The following is a 15901-nucleotide window of genomic DNA, read 5'->3' as shown; positions in this document are numbered from 1 at the left end:
CTCAAATACCACCTGAAATGTGAGACTTGGTCACACCCCACCCCCTCCTGTGTGTTCTTTTCATAGAATCATAGAATCATAGAATATCAGGGTTGGAAGGGACCTCAGGAGGTCATCTAGTCCAACCCCCTGCTCAAAGCAGGACCAATCCCCAATCAAATCATCCCAGCCAAGGCTTTGTCAAGCCTGACCTTAAAAACTTCCAAGGAAGGAGATTCTACCACCTCCCTAGGTAACGCATTCCAGTGTTTCACCACCCTCTTAGTGAAAAAGTTTTTCCTAATATCCAACTTAAACCTCCCCCACTGCAACTTGAGACCATTACTCCTTGTCCTGTCCTCTTCTACCACTGAGAATAGTCTAGAACCATCCTCTCTGGAACCACCTCTCAGGTAGTTGAAAGCAGCTATCAAATCCCCCCTCATTCTTCTCTTCTGCAGACTAAACAATCCCAGTTCCCTCAGCCTCTCCTCATAAGTCATGTGTTCCAGACCCCTAATCATTTTTGTTGCCCTTCGCTGGACTCTCTCCAATTTATCCACGTCCTTCTTGTAGTGTGGGGCCCAAAACTGGACACAGTACTCCAGATGAGGCCTCACCAATGTCGAATAGAGGGGAACGATCACGTCCCTCGATCTGCTCGCTATGCCCCTACTTATACATCCCAAAATGCCATTGGCCTTCTTGGCAACAAGGGCACACTGCTGACTCATATCCAGCTTCTCGTCCACTGTAACCCCTAGGTCCTTTTCCGCAGAACTGCTGCCTAGCCATTCGGTCCCTAGTCTGTAGCTGTGCATTGGGTTCTTCCATCCTAAGTGCAGGACCCTTTCCCTACATTTCCTTTCTTTCCTATCCTGCTCCTTTTTCCTTCTGTCTGCTAAGAGTCTGGTTTAGCCAGCCAAGACTGTATATTATACAACACTTTTGTAAATCTGTATATTATACAACACTTTTGTGCATCCAATGAAGTGAGCTGTAACTCACGAAAGCTTATGCTCAAATAAATTTGTTAGTCTCTAAGGTGCCACAAGTACTCCTTTTCTTTTTGCGGATACAGACTAACACGGCTGCTACTCTGAAACCTTTTGTAAATCTGTGACCAGAAAGAGGTAGCTAAATGCAATGACCTAGACAGCCTGGTGCTGATACAAATTTGTCAGGTCTTGGAGTGGCTGACAAGACCATGTGCTGTGGCTGTGTTTTTCCAGCAGTGAAAGTCAACACCAGAGACATAATCTGCATGTTTTATCTTTGCTGTTCTTTTTCCTCCCCTTTTTGGTGTGTTTATCTTTTCTTTGGAAATTGGCTTGGACTTTTAACAACAGCAATAACAGCTCCAGCCTGTGTCAACTAACTTCTTCTCTTTTCCCCAAAAGGACAGGTATTACCATCTTTAGTAACATCTAAGAGACTGTCAAAAAAGGGGGTTTTCCTTCTAGACAGTCTCTCCAGCTAAAGGGAAAAAGGGATGTTGTTAAAATGACTCACTTTATATTTCAAATGCTTTAACCATCTTTGCTGCTTTTCCTGTATCTTTAATAACAGGTTAAAAAGATGTTTAATTATGTGTTTACCATGATACTAAGCTGGCAAGGTCTCTGTATACCAAACACAAAACTTTGTTTAATACTATTTAATGTGGGACAGTAACTGGGTTATGTTAACACCCTTGAATGCAACATATGGGCCCAATTAATTCAACAGGCACTACCTCAGCTGAGGAAAGAGACAGATTTCCTACCTGAACTGATGTCCACCATATCAATCAGTCCAGCCTCCTAAATATACAGGAATGTTCTTGGCTTTCCTTCTCTTCCTTTAAATCTTCCAAGTAAGTTTAGAATTTTGTTTCATCATACAATGAAAATTAGTCTTGCTTTCCCCCCTTCCTGCTATTTTCCTTGTATGTGTAAAGGAAGAGAAAACAACAAATATCAATGACCCTTTGAGGAGTTAAACTCTCAGCCATAGACAAGGCCCCTACATTTCCAAAGCCCTAGACTCGGAGTGTATACTGTACCATTAGCCACAATTAAACACAACATGGCTCATGCACAAGAAGAGATGGCCAGGAAGGACCAAAAATGTATGCCCTATTTTCTTCATCACCAAAACCTGCAGTGTTCATACTCCATGGGTTGTGTGCACCTGGAGACAGGGCACACAGGAGGTGTGGTTTATGAACCTGTACCTACGCTCTCCAAATCTCTTTTGCAACCCCCTTTGTTGCAATTATTTATGCTCCTAACATAAATCATCTCCACCAGCAGCCATGAAGTGAATGGGCTTCCATTTCTTCACTATTTTAATCTTGTTATTGCTTAGGTCTGTATTCATTCATGAAAGTCCTAATCCTCCAAAGGTTTTCCTGCTATAAACTAATACAAACTGCTTTATATTACTTTGCAGTTTTATCCGGTAAATCATATAAAATATTGGTCCAGTTTAGAAAATTTATTTTGTGCTTATAATTCAAAATACATGTTAAACCTACATATTATTTCTATAAGGCTTCAAGGGAAGGTTTTATATTATTATGCAGAAAAGTGCTAATGGCTGCCATCAGGGAGGCCTTGGATCCAAAAACAATCATGGATTTGATTAAAGCCGATGCAGGTGCCACGCCCTCTTTTAGGGACAGCAGAAAGAACAATCAAGCCAGGGGCTTCCCTGATGCAAACCCAGGAGCCAGGATATTGATTGTAGGCAGAAAGCCAGGAGAAGGCATGTGAGTGATCCTGAGAAGGAGCAGAAAGACAGCTTCCGGGGCACAGAACTTTAGAGTGGCAGACCTGTGGATTTTTGTGCTAGGAAACTGCCTGCTATTTGTTTCTACTGAGTTCGAGGACTTTGTGTACATTTTTTGTAAATAAGATTACAGCAAGAAAATTCATGATTTGTATCACAAATTTCTCATCCTAATGGAAAAATCTACTAGGCCCAGAATTTTGGCTAAACAGTTGAGTTAGAAGGCACTTAAGTAAGATAAAAGGAGAATCAATTTTAATGAATTCTGAAACATTTTAATGAGTTGATTAATTTTTAAAATTTTTGTTTGACAACAGTCACAAACGGAAGTGAAATATTAAATTTCCCTTACATTCTATTATTCGGAAGTCAAAACTAACTAGGGATTGATTGTTAATAACATGGGTGTGGCATTCCCCAGGATACAATCTGGACTATTGAACAGCTGTGTCCCCTTAATTGTCTAGCCTGGGGTGTCTCTTACATGACTATGCTGTCAGAACATCCACAGCTGGCCAGCTCACACAACCTTCATCATGCAAATTCACTCCCAGCTAAACACACAAGCACTCTAACCAGTCACTCATGAATTGCACATAGGGGGACACCCACAAATTATTATTTCCAGACTTTCCCCTAGAAATGTGCATCTTGTACTGTGTAGCATACTACTGAACATTGCAAGCTCATAGAAAGTCTGTCATTTCATTGAAGGAAAATGATATGTTCACCAGTCTTGCTTGTCCCAAATGGAGATTCCCACACACTTTAATCCAACACACTTGTTAAGATAAAACAATAAGAGAAGTTTATTAACTACAAAAAGATAGATTTTAAGTGATTACAAGAATTGATGCATAGAAGTCAGAATTGGTTACAAAATAAAAGAGTAATATGCAAGCTAATACCTAATTTAACAAGCCTTAAAAGCAAAGGTTTTGTCTCACCATATGCTGCTGTAACTTTCATAGGCTGCATCTCCTTTCAGCCTGGGACCACTCCCCACTTACTTCAGTTCTTTGAGAGCTGTTAATGTCATGAGCAGAGAGACAGGAAGAGGGGAGGTGAAGTCAAGTGTTTTCCTGCCCTTCTATAACTCCATTTCTTGTGCTAGAAACATCCTTTCTGAGTCATGGTGACAGGCAGTCTGTTGTGGATGTGAGGTTTGAAATGTTGCTGTGATGCAATGTAAATTGCTTATTCACATCTTCTCATTGCTGGAGAACGACTGCTTGTCTTAACCTTGGAGCATGTTTACAACAATGATACATAATGGAATCTAATAACTTCCCATACAATGTTGATATACTAATTTTACCAGGAGAACAATATTCAGCACTTTATGAGTTTTCAAGTGATATCTTACAAGGTAACTTTGTACAAAATGTATCATACTTTGGAAAAGTGGTGAGCATAATAGTATAGACTGTCACAATGTGTGATTATAAACATGTTATAGTATATCAGGAAACAAAGGAAAATTGCTCAATCAGTGATGTGAAAATCTGGGGATAAATTCATTTTGTACAAACTTGGGTACCCAAAATAATCAAAGAAATTGAAAAAGTTGTGATCAAGAAACTAATAAAAATCCTTGGGCAGTTTGAAAATGGACTAAAAAAAACCCCAGAATTGACACTACTGATATATAAAGGACCTTATGCAGTTTTAACTCTTATAAATTTAAATTTAAATACAAAGAGTAAGTTTCAGGAAAACAAAATACTGAATTACCATCATCAGTTGTGAACAAATTTCACATGCCCTAAATCCTGATAGAGAAAACAATTTTTCTTGGAGAAAGGCAGTTACTCAAAGTAAAAGCCAGTTTTATTTGTGTATGATATACTTCAAAGCATGGCACTAACAAACTGGGACATACCATAGGTCACTCCACCCAGGAAGTACCAATGCGCAGCTTTTATAGAAATCAGTGAGTTAGGATTCTCTTGCATTTTGTCTCTTGCACCTGCAAACTAGACTCCAAAAAGGAATCTCCAGCTCCCAAAGAAGAAGAATAGTCAGCCAAGAAATATCTCTGGACAAGGGCATCCGTGAGGAAAACCCCATGTTTAAGACACAAGCAAGAGAGCTACACTGAAAAAACACTACAGCACAGTTGCAGCAGCTAATGTGGTTAGACAAGTTTGTGGGTGTAATCAAGTGTCCACAAAGCACTACAAAGGGATTAGTTTGTCTTTATTCATAAATCATCCACCTGTATCTGGAACAGGTATTCTGACTGGGAGGAGGCAAATAATAGTATTACTCAGAAGGCTAGATTCTATTCTGGGATCCAGATCCTCTGTGCTGCTCTGTTTGCATGAAAAGGAGCTGGATCTCCCCAGCCTTGTATTTCCCTGGTGTATTTCCCCAGGCATAGCCAGCTCTTGCATCCCCTGCCTCCCTGGCATAGGCAGCAAGCATATAGGCATTGTGTTAGGGCAGCCATTCCTTGCAATTCCCAACATAGGGAGTGTGTAAGTCACATTAGAAGTGTGGCCAGAATAATAAGCTTTGGCTGTTCTTGAGTGGTGTAATGGTCTGGGGGGCCATAGTCAGCCAGCATATTGAGCAACAGCAGCTACTGGTCATAGTTGAGAATCTGGACCATAATGAATAATTGCTCTAACTACATTCCAGTTCCATGAGGTGTCTGAGGGCTTAGAAATCAGAGGACTTTGGCCCAAATCCACAAAGGGACTTGCGTATTGTGATGTTGTCACTGGACAATGGGCTGTTCTGCTGATGGTCCTTATCCAGCTCTCCAACTAAATGATTGAATAATTAAGAATCAATTGGGCCAGAGAATGAGAATTGCTCTATAATCAATGGCAGTCACCTGAGAGGTTGGGGAACCCCTGTTCAAATCCCTTCTCCACATCAGGCAGAGGAGGGAACTGAACCATGGTTTCCCAAATTCTGGGAGACTATCTAGCCACTGGGCTCAAGATTATAAGGGAATCCTCCTCCTCCCCCCACCCCAGCTGTTGTGTGGAGTTAGGTGCCCTCTGGGCAACCCTACCAGATCAAGCCAAGCATTCAAGATAGGGACTCCTTTGCCCATCTTCTTCCAGTTTGTGGATCCCACTGGGACTGAGGTGGGAGATAGGTGCTAGGGTGCCCAGTGTGAGGCAGCAATGCTCATGTCGAGAATCAGAAGCATAGGTTTCTAGGGAATTTTTACTGCAAAAGTTAAGGTGCCAAGTGAGTTTGGGTACCTACAGGTTAGATGGCAGCAAAGTGGGGATTTTGTGGTGCCTAACAATGGGATTTAGGTACTTCAGTCCCTTTGAGGATCTGGACCTTTAAGTCGAATGATCCTTTACTTTGCTGACCATTTGAGCCTATGCTTTGTCTGAACTGACTAATGAAAGGGGGTTCCACCAATAATTAGAGACTCACATTTAAAAGTAGGGGTTCCATTTAAATGTCCACTTGTGAACACTGGGTTACAAGATATAGAATAAGTTATCTTCAACATTAAACAAATAGAATAACTGAAGTGTTGAGTACTGAAGCATTAGCTGAAATAAACTGTACTAGCAGTCACATGTATTGGTAGTTATAGAAGTAGCTATTAATGTAGTTTCTCTTTGTCTAATAATTACGTAATTACTTCGAGGTCAAAGAATTAACATAAATTAGTAACTGATGTGGGGAAATGATGTTGGTAAGCTAGTTAAGACTTTTGTTAATTGAATCTCATTGTCAATTATTTTTCTGTATATTAAACTATCTCAAGGATGAACTCTAGCGTATCTAATGTATTCTGATCATTTGCTTCAGAGATACCTTTTAAATTGCATCTGGACAAAAACCACGGCACTCCAATGATTTTTGTAGAACTGATCTCCACAGTAAAACACCCCAGTACTCCCTGTTATTACTTTTCTCTACAGGCACAAAATTGATGCTTTCAGTTGGGGAAAACTGGTGGTTCAGAAATGTTATTCTCCCTACATTCTGCAGTATTGTTTTACATACCAAGCCCAGGTTTTCCATCAGCGGTGTTATATATAACACAATCATAAAAGAGTATGAATAATAGCTAATAATAATCTTCCTTTACTTAACGCTTGTTTTCAAAAGATTTCACAAACATCCGTTAATGCTTGCAACACCCCTATGAAGTAAGTATTATTCTCATAGTAAGGCAGGAAGGTTAAGTGACTTTCTCAGGGTCTCAGCATCAGATCCAGGATTAGAAGAACTCCAAGTTCCCATCTCGTAGTTGGGTGCTCAAAGCACTAGATCATGCCTTTCTCATTATGCAGTTTTAAAAGAGAAATGATCAGATATAGAGGTTTGAGGGTGGAACTTGTGTAAAGTAATGCTACTTTCCCCAGCCTCCTGTACTCTGGGTCTCATTTCTCTCACCTGTAAAAAAAAGAGAAGGCAATGATACATATCTATCTTACACAGGTATTTGTGAGACAAACTATTTGAAGGGTTGGAAGATAAGGGCCTGATCCAAAGTCCACTGAGCGTATGTCTACAGTGCAGCTCATAGGTGTGATTCCCAGGCCAGGTGGACATAAACACATTAGCTCTGCTGGAGCTAAGGTGCTAAAAATAACAATGTGGATATGGTGGCAGCTCGGGCTAACCACCCGAATACAATCCTGCCTGCCCAACATATTTGGGTAGCTACACCCTGGCCACGCTGCTATTTTTAAGATGTTAGCTGAAGCAGAGTTAGCATCTGTCTACCCACCCAAACTGGGAATCTCAACTTCTATGTGAGTAGACATATCCTGAAGTGAATGGGAATTTTTCTACTAACTACACTGTATTCTGGATCAGGCCCTAAATGCAAAGAATTATTTTTATTTATTATAATTAGAAATAATATGGAGATATAACCCTTGAAGATGTTCTACCATAAAGGAATTTCTGTCAAGAAAGCTGGAAGCAGGGGGGAAGCCATCTGGGGCTTTTCATCCCCCTCGCCCCGTTATGCAGCATCAAAGCCGTAGAGAGAGTTTAGACACTAAGGGCTAAATCCACAAAAAGACGTAGGCTTTTTGACACTCAGCATTGCAATGCCCAACATTTATCACCTAGAAGATCCGTGGAGTTCAAAAAGCCTGAGTGAGGGGCTCAGGCTTCCTACACAATGACTAGAGATTGGCACCTAAGAATGGGATTCACAAAAGCCAGCATGCACTTAAATAAGTGGGGAGGGGGCTGTCCTAAGCCCCAAGCCCCTCAGAGTGTTCATTACCTAACTCCACTTCCTCAGCTGCGAACCCTCTCCTGGAGTTAAGTGCCTCAGGGCTGATCTACACTACCCAGTTAGGTCAACATAAGGCATCTTAGACACTACAGCCTTCCTCCCATGGATGTAAGTGCCCTACTACACTGACATCATAACTCCACCTCCACGAGAGGTGTAAGGCTTATGTCAGTGTAGTTAGGTCAACGCAGTGTCTGTGCAGACCAACAGTCCCCAAATTGTGGGGAGGAAATCTTGGGCGGGGCATGGTGGGCCTGATCCAGCTCCCATGAGGGGCAAGGGAGTGCCACCCAGCCACACTCTCCCTCCAGCAGCGGTCCTTGCTTCTGACCCCTGCCCAGGGCTCCTCTCCCAGCCCCAGCCCGGTGCTCCAGCCAGGGCTCCACTCCCGGCCACAGCCTGAGCCCCTGGCTGTGGCTCTGTTCCCGGCCCCCTTACCAGGGGCACCATTTCAGATTTTTTTGGGAGGGGGAACTTTAACCATGATTCCAAGGGCTACTTAGGCACCTGAAAACTCTAGGGTTTTTTTGCAGATAACTTAGAAATTAGCTTATAGAAGCACTGTATCTAATTCCTATATAAAAAAAGAGGCTTTAATAAATATTCGATCCACTCAGCTCTAATACTAACATGTTCTCACATCTTGTGTCAAGTTACTTAAGTAACACTGGTTAGGTTTTAAATTTTAATGTATATTCTTTGTTACTAACTCTTGAATATAACAATTGAAACAACTGTTGAAAAATTTGGATTACTAACCCTCCCAGCCCCACCCCTTCAGCCCGAGGCCCTGCCCCTTCCAGGGGCTGGAACCGGCCCCCGTACCTGTAAGAATTTATTATTACTTTCACCCCTGGCCTTTAGGGTGCATTGGGGTCACATTTTGTAGCTTTCTCCACAGCCACGAGGACTAGAACCTTCATTTTTCTTTAAGCATGAAGGCTGAAATCATCACATATCCACTTGACTCCAGGAGCTCGGGCTTTAAGGAAAACAATTATCATGAGACTCATGACAAAATCATGAGAATTGGCAACACTGCTTTTACTTCTGTTTAAAGGCTAGTTACTTTCCAGAAGGCTCTTAAACACACACTACAGCGATTGAGTTGCAGTTCTCACAGAATATTTAAAACCAAACACCAAGAAAATTCTATATTTTAAAGTTGAAAAAACCCTGAGACTTCTAAGGTATATCAGGGCCACCGCAGGCAGGAAAGGAAAATAAACTGGCACAGGAATTCTGGACAGCTTTTCCTTTAGAAAAAAAGTTGGACGGTCAAATCTTCTCGTCCTTAATCAACTAAAACTTCTATTGCCATCAGTGCCTCCACTCATAGATATAAACATCACAGTGACCATGTGATAACATGTTTGGTGAATAACTATACACTTCACACTTAAATATCTGAGTCATCTTACCCGGAGTTACACATCTTATATGCATTGGCTTAGGGACTGGATTTTCTGTCATATTCTGAACAGTGCTGAATGGTGCCCAGTGAGTAATGCAAATCATGACAATAATCATTGACTTTATGGACTCTGTGGATGCAGTTTCTGTTCTTTGTTCTGGAATTGGCCTGAATACAGCTGAAACCCTAAGAATTTGAGGCATAAACACATCTGATACTTATATGACACTTTCTTATTCCTTCCTTTTCTCAAACTCAGAACAAAAAATGACTGAACAAAATGGTTTTCAGTTAAAAAGTAAAATTGCACAGCAGCCATTGCTGTACAACCCAGCATGGGGCTGAACCCATAACCCCTTCGGAGTTAAGTGATTTCCTCTCATCTGACTCTCATTCTCCCTAACTTCTGTGCTGCTTTTCATGCTGTTAACCATGATATCTATCCTGGGACCATTTGCTGGAGTCTCAGAGAACTGGCTGCCTTGGTTTTGCTCCAGTCTATGAGAGTCCTCTTCTTTTGCAGCATGCAGCAGAGAGAGAGAGTGGCTGGTCTGCTGGGATAGGGAGCTAGTTCTGAAAGACCTGGGTTGTGTCCCCCCCATGGACTTCCTGTCTGACCCCAGGCCAGTGCTTTAAGGACAGAATTTCAAAGGTTTTTAGGCACCCAAAGATGCAGCTAGATATCTAGTGGGGTTTACAAAGCACCAAACCTTCTAAGTGCATTTGAAAATCTCACTAGGCACCTAAATACCTTTGAAAATCTGGCCCTTAGTCGGTGTGTGCCTCAGTGCCCCATTTGTACTGCGGGGCTGGGAGGAGAAATAGGTTTGACGTTGTGAAGTGCAGCCTCAGATACCATGGTGATGGGGCCACATAAGTACCACAGGTAGAGTGGGAACTTCTCTATACACTGCTAGCCCTCCCCTGGGTTTGACCCCTTCTTTTCATCTATGCCCCCAAATCTCCCCCTTTTCTGAATGTAACCTAGGCTCAGTGCTTTGTGTATTTTTTCTGAGTCCCCGCAGTGTTCTCTCTAAGGCCTTCTCCACACTGGCCAGTTACAGCGCAGTAAAGCAGCTTTCTGTGGTGTAACCCCCGAGGTGCACACGCTGCCAAGCCACTTAGCACGCAGACACTGCGCAGTTGCAGCACTGTAAAAAAACCACCCCGACGAGAGGTGTGGAGCTTTCCGTGCCAGGGCTACAGCGCCGTAGTGCCACTGTAGACACCCTGGTCGATTACAGCGCTGCAATTGGCCTCCGGGAGGTGTCCCACAATGCTTGTTCTTGCCTCTCTGGTCTTCGATTTGAACTCTTCTGCCCTGCCCTCAGGTGACCAACCATTAGCCCCGCCCTTTAAATTCCTTGGGAATTTTGAAAGTCCCCTTCCTGTTTGTTCAGTGATGCGTGCAGTGGGCTCTGGGCATTTTTCCAGGTGGCCACACCTGCTCCACGCACCAGGCAATTCCCCGCTTGGAGCAATGCCGAGCTGCTGGAGCTCATCGGCATTTGGGGACAGGAGGCTGTCCAGTCCCAGCTGCGCTCCAGTCGCAGGAATTGTGATACCTACGGACAGATTTCATGATGCATGACAGAAAGGAGCCATGACTGGGACACACTGCAGTGCAAGGTCAAAGTGAAGGAGCTGCATCCGCCTACCACAAGGTGCAGGAGGCAAACCGCCGCTGCAGTGCTGTGCCCACGAGCTGAACGTGATACTCGGTGGCGACCCCACCTCCACTGCGAAGGCCCCTGTGGATACTTCATTGGCTCACATGCCAGTCGCGAGTGGACTGAGCCAGGAGGAGGAAATCTTGGATGAGGATGTGGAGGGGGACCCAAAGGCAGAGGACGACTAGGAGGTCAGAGATTCAAGCAGCCAGGAGCTCTTCTCTACCTCGGAGGAGGCTAGCCAGTCACAGCTGTCGGAGACTGGCGAAGCACAAACAGCAGAGGAGGCCCCTGGTAAGTGGCTTTGATTTTGGGAATCGCTGAAATGAGTTGCTGGGGGCAGGAGGGTAGCAGAAAGCAGGCTTGTGTCTGTATGATGTGCGTACCACCACATTCCTAATCTGAGCGTGTTGATTGACTCTCTCACTTCACAGGAATCTGCCTCAGAGATCTCCACAAAACTCTCCTGGAGTCTAGATACTGGGCAATCCGCTGCTGCAGGTTTTTGGGCAGAGCTGCTTTGTTTTCCCATGCCACTCTGCTGTCATGGGGGGTAGGACCATTGCTGTACACAGGTGAGCCGCATAAGGGCCAGGGCAGAAGCTGCAGTCTTGGAGAAGACCCTCCTTTGATTCCTTGCTCACCCTCATCAGAGAGATATCTTCCATAATGAACACGGCCTGTGGAAAATGTGGGGACAGTGGGGATTATAAGGCCCCCCCTACAGTGCTGGCTCTCCCCAAAAGCCATGTGCCCAGAGTACAGCAAGGTCCCAGAACACTGATTTACCCTGCCCCTGCGATTACTCACCATTTTGGGGACTTGTGGTTTATATGTGCTTGCCTGGGGTCAGCAAGTTAGTTACAGGTATGTGAATAGTGCCTGTGTTTTAAATCACTGAATCAGTGGTCTGTGTGTTGCAAATAATACTGCTTCTGTAAAATGTTGCATTTTGTCTTCACAGATATGACCTTGGGAGCCCAGCCTCCCTCTTTGTTATCGCCAGCTGAACAGCTGCGCAGAATTAGAAAGCGGCCACGAAAAACTAAAGAGGACTTTCTGTATGAGGTTATGATGCACTCCACGGCTGAAAAACAAGAATTGAAGGAGTGGCGGGACAGCGAGGAGAGGGACCGAAAGGAGAATGCGGAGTGCCAGAACGAAGCCACGGAGCGGCTGTTAAACGTTATGGAGTGCCAGGTGGACACACTCCAGGTGCTACTAGCACTGCAAATGGAGCAGCTCCGCGCCCGCCCTCCCCTGTAGCTGCTGTTGCAAACTCTTTCCCATATGCCCCCCAGACACCATCAACATGCTGTTATCAACCTCCTGGCTCCAATCTGTACCCGCTGCATTCCACTCCTGCCCCATCAGTCCAGCCCTGTGGACTCCCAGGACCCATGGCCCTCAACACCCGTCCCTCTGCAGTTTAGCCCTGCTGAAGTACAGTACCCGCTGCACTGTACTTCAAAGGACAAGGTTCCATACGATACCTGGACATACACAAATCTTTAACAGTCCCAGGACCCCACCTCCTCCTGGGACCCTCTCTTCCCTCATCCCCCACAGTGCTCATGTGTTTTTTTGTTTGTCTCTCTGCCCCCAATTGTTGTTTTTTAATAAAAGAATTGTTTTGGTTTGCAAGCAATCTTTATTCCATTCATTGAAAGCAAACAGAGCCCTGAAAAGCAACAGGCAAGTTTCTTAAATCTTCACAGTGCAAGTTTCTTAAATCTTCACAGTCTGCACCAATCACAATCACCTCCTAGCATTACAAGCACTGCACTCCCGAGCATAGCAACAAATATGAGTGGCTTTCAGTTTCAGATTGCTGCCTCAAGGCATCCTTGATCCTTATGGCCTCACGCTGCACCCCTCTAATAGCCCTGGTCTCTGACTGTTCAAATTCAGCCTCCAGGGGCGGAGCCTCAGTGGTCCAGCCCTGAGTGAAGCTCTCACCCTTCCCTTCACAAATATTATGGAGGTACAGCACGCGGCTATAAGCATAGGAATATTGTCATCGGCCAGGTCCAGCCTCCCATATAGGCAGTGCCAGTGGACCTTTAAATGGCCAAAAGCACACTCAACAGTCATTCTGCACTTGCTTAGCTTGTTGTTGAACCGCTCCTTGCTGGTGCAAGGTTCCCCGTGAATGGCTTCATGAGCCACGGCATTAAGGGATAGGTGGGTCTCCCAGGATCACAATGGGCATTTCCACTTTCCTTACGGTGATCTTCTGGTCCGGAAAGTCCCTGCTTGCAGCTTCCTGAACAGACCAGTGTTCCGAAAGATGCGTGCGTCATGCACCTTTCCGGACCAGCCTCTGTTAATGTCCGTGAAATGCCCACGGTGATTCACAGCGCCTGGAGAACTATAGAGAAAATCCCTTCCGATTAATGTACTCGGTGGCTAGGTAGTCTGGTGCCAGAATTGGAATATGCGTGCCATCTATCACCTCTCCGCAGTTAGGGAAGCACATTTGTGCAAAGCCATCCACAATGTCACGCATGTTGCCCAGAGTCACGGTTTTTCAGAGCAGGATGTGATTAATAGCCCTGCACACTTCTGTCATCACAAGTCCAACTGTTGACTTTCCAACTCCAAACTGGTTATTTGACCAGTGACCAAATAGCAAATAGTGCTGTGACCTATTGGCAGCAGTCTGGAGTAGCCAGCTTCCTCAGTGCAATCGCCACGCGCTTCTTCAACGGCAGGGCAGCTCTCATTCTCGTGTCCTTGCGCTGCAGGGCTGGGGTGAGCTCATCACACAATCCCATGAATGTGGCTTTCCTCATCTGAAATTTCTGCAGCCACTGCTCATCATCCCAGACGTGCATGACGATGTGATCCCACCACTCAGTGCTTGTTTCCCGAGCCCACAAGCAGCGTTCTACTGTGGTTAGCACCTCTGTGAATGCCACAACCAGAGTCCAGCGGAAGGCACCAAAAATGATTAGGGGGCTGAAGCACATGATTTATGAGGAGAGGCTGAGGGAACTGGGATTGTTTAATCTGCAGAAAAGAAGAATGAGGGGGGATTTGATAGGTGCTTTCAACTACCTGAAGGGGGGTTCCAAAGAGGATGGATCTAGACTGTTCTCAGTGGTACCAGATGATAGAACAAGGCGTAATGGTCTCAAGTTGCAGTGGGGGTGGTTTAGGTTGGATATTAGGAAAAACTTTTTCACTAGGAGGATGGTGAAGCACTGGAATGAGTTACCTAGGGAGGTGGTGGAAACTCCTTCCTTTGCGGTTTTTAAGGTCAGGCTTGACAAAGCTCTGGCTGGGGTGATTTAGTTGGGGATTAGGTCCTGCTTTGAGCAGGGGGTTGGACTAGATGACCTTCTGAGGTCCCTTCCAAGCCTGATAGTCTATGATTCTATGAATCTCATGTCGTAGCTACTACGCGTGGTGAGATCAATGTCAAGCTCCTCTTGCCTTTGTAGTTTAAGGAATAATTCCACTGCCACTCATGACGCATTAGTGAGAGCAAGCAGCATATTGGTCAACACTGCGGGATCCATTCTTGCAGACCAAAGAGGCAGAGTGCGCAGTACACAAACAGTTGAAAGATGGTGCCAAATGCGGCCGGAAGCACAGGGATTGCTGGGATGCGAAGCAATGCATCACAGGTCATTGGGACAGGACCCAGTATGCCCCGTGACCCCATCTGCTTTCCCACAACTCTTAGCGGCAGAAGAGGAAGAGATGCTCTGTGGGACAGCTGCCCAGACTGCATGGCTCTGAATACTGATGCAAGTGCCTCAAGTGTGAACACACATCAACGGTTTCCCTTCAGCGCTCTCTGAGTGGGAATGTAACTGCCGGCGATGTAACTCTGCCACTGTAGACATATCCTAAAACAACCCCTCCTCCCTCCTGCCCCTCCACAGAGGGATTTCTTTTCTACAGGCTAAACTTCATATCCTTAATTGAAGCACCAGCCCTTTCTTATCTTAATCACCATGCCTCTGTTTGTAAACAAAATACTGATGTAAGCAGAGTCGGGATGAGCTCCACCCTGACGTCTGGTGGTGAGGTGTGGCAAGTTATGGAAAAGAACTTCAGGGGCTGATCTCATTTGCATAGGCACACACCCCCGCCTAGAATGAGGCCATAGCTGCCCAAATGGTCACTTTGGCTGCTGTGGGATCCCCAGTGTCTCTGTTATTGGGGCAGGAAGAATAAATTGTTATTACCCTGATTATGGGAATTAAGGACAGTGGAATTGTACTTGGCCTTTTGTTATGATGGAGGGACTTGCCATCAACTAAGTAGCACTCGCTAGGCAAGGGACATGGGTTCCAAAACTCTGAATTGAGAGAGGCTGGGGACAGGTATTAATACTTGGTGGGATGGGTCCCCTGGTGAGGGCCTTACATGCTAATTGCACTTTCTCCTCTCTCTACTGTGGATGATCAGAGCTAATTTTGATTCTATTAGGAGTCTAGTTACAGACTGCTGAGCTGAATTCACTTTGGGCTAATGGTGCACCAACACTGAGGCTCCCCTACTACAAGCTGAAATGACAAAAGAGCTAAACTTCCTAAGAGCTGAAATCACTGAGTGTTGTGTTAAGTAGTGGGGGAGCCTGAAGCTATATGGTAGAGCAGTTTGCCGGACGGTGAGTGGAGCAGAGCAGCTGGTGGAGCAGAGCAGTTTGAGGGATGGCGAGCGGAGCGGCTCGGGGAGCAGAGCAGTTTGTGGGACGGTGAGCAGAGCAGAGCGGCTGTGGGGAGCAGAGCAGTTTGTTGGATACCTAGAGCAGCTCATGGGGCAGCTGGCAGAGCAGAGCCCCATGGAGAGGTGGGGCCATCAGCTTTGGAC

Source organism: Chelonia mydas, chromosome 2 (assembly GCF_015237465.2).
Source record: "Chelonia mydas isolate rCheMyd1 chromosome 2, rCheMyd1.pri.v2, whole genome shotgun sequence".
Classification (NCBI taxonomy): Eukaryota; Metazoa; Chordata; order Testudines; family Cheloniidae; genus Chelonia; species Chelonia mydas.
The sequence above is the reverse complement of the archived record's forward strand: the minus strand, read 5'-3'. Positions refer to the sequence as shown.